At 39.2% G+C, this 1,641-nt stretch overlaps 1 non-coding gene across 1 annotated transcript; it reads right to left on the bottom strand.

Annotated features, from left to right (window-relative positions):
- Positions 1 to 278: 278 nt before the first annotated feature.
- Positions 279 to 352, bottom strand: TRNAM-CAU (transfer RNA methionine (anticodon CAU)). Its single transcript has one exon. It is a non-coding gene; the product is annotated as a tRNA-Met (tRNA).
- Between the last annotated feature and the right edge of the window lie 1,289 nt (positions 353 to 1,641).

Below are 1,641 nucleotides of genomic sequence, written 5' to 3'. Positions count from 1 at the left end.
AATAAAATAATAGCTCAAAAGCACAGGACCTCAGAAGAGGACAATTTGAATAAAGATAGAAACTTGCTTAAAAGGAAGGACACAGTAGTTGGGCAGTCAAAGAAGAGTTCAATGCAAGGGACAGATACCTTTTTTTTTTTTTTAAGTCTAGGTCATTTATTTATTTTATTTTTAAAATTTTTTATTGGGAAATATTGGGGAACAGTGTGTTTTTCCAGGACCCATCGGCTCCAAGTCAAGTCATTGTTTTCAGTCTAGTTGTGGAGGGCACAGCTCACTGGCCCATGCAGGAATCGAACCGGCGACCTGGGTGTTATGAGCACTGTGCTCTAACCAACTAAGCCAACCGGCCGCCGGCCGATATCTTAATTATCTAATTTAACTGAGTTAAATTTTGTGTTTGCCCTTGCCAGGAAGAAACAGAAATCTAACCTATAGCCAGTTGGTAAGAAAATACGATTTAGAAAAAGGAGGAAAAAAAAAATCCACATTTAATATCAAGTACAGGTAATGGCCTCATTACGTGTGCATCAAAATGATGCATCACCAGTACCATTATTATTATTATTTATTAATGACAGTGGTATGGGACCCAATTTCACAGTGGCTGAGGTCAGCTCCAAATGGATGACTCACACACAGGCTGATCTACATAAATAGCATGTGCTAAGATTACCATCTGGTATAACAATCTACATCACAAGACTCACATTTCCTGTTACCCAGGGTAAGTAAATTTCAAGCATGAGGGAAAATTTTAGCAAGCTTCTCCAAGTACCTGGACTGAGAGACGAATGTGGCTTGCACAGAGAGGACGGGAAGGAAAACGATGAGGTAAAGGTTATTTCTCTCTTTCATCTCTCCCTGACTGCCCCTTCACAGGAGATGAGAAACACCACCTTTGCAATTCTGGCTCATCGGTTAGAAAATCAGATGGGCCTAATTAGCCTCTAACCAAGGCGCTCTAGGTGTGTATGTGCTATGTGCCCACTTACAGGCATACTGTGGGACAAATATTTGAAACAACACTTAAAAAGAATGGTATATACATTTCAAAATCTTTTTTCCCTTCCTTTCTCTCCCTGTTTTGTTTTTCTTTCTTTTTTGCCTTGAATCAAGATATCAACCCGTGTCATGAAACGACATAAGGGAAGCTGGGGCCCCTGCGATTACTTTGATTTTTTTTCCAATAAAGACATCAGCATCTGAAATCATTCCCATACAAAGTAATTTGGAGGCGTTTTTAAGATTATTTTTCCCCATAAAGACGTTATTACTGCCATAAGTTCCCATCTGAGGCAAGTAAGGGACCTCCTACTCTCACACCTGAGTGCGTTTTCTCAAATCCATCTCTTTTTCAGAGGGAACCCCAGAAACCCCCAATCACAGAAACCCTCAAGAGACCTTTGGGGCATGGGACAAGCCGACATCCCCACTCTGGATTTGGTTCTTCAGATTTTGTTGTTGTTGCTGCTGTTATTTAATTTTTTTATTTTTCTTCAAGTTTTCACAAATTTTGTATTTTGATATTTTATAATTCAAATTATAAAAATTTAGTTAATAATTCAGCTAGTCAACAGATCTCTCTCTCTCTCTCTCTCTCTCTCTCTCTCTCTGTCTCTCTCTTTCTCCTATCTGGAA

This window comes from Rhinolophus ferrumequinum, chromosome 27, assembly GCF_004115265.2.
Source record: "Rhinolophus ferrumequinum isolate MPI-CBG mRhiFer1 chromosome 27, mRhiFer1_v1.p, whole genome shotgun sequence".
Classification (NCBI taxonomy): domain Eukaryota; kingdom Metazoa; phylum Chordata; class Mammalia; order Chiroptera; family Rhinolophidae; genus Rhinolophus; species Rhinolophus ferrumequinum.
This window is presented reverse-complemented; position numbering and strand designations above follow the sequence as displayed.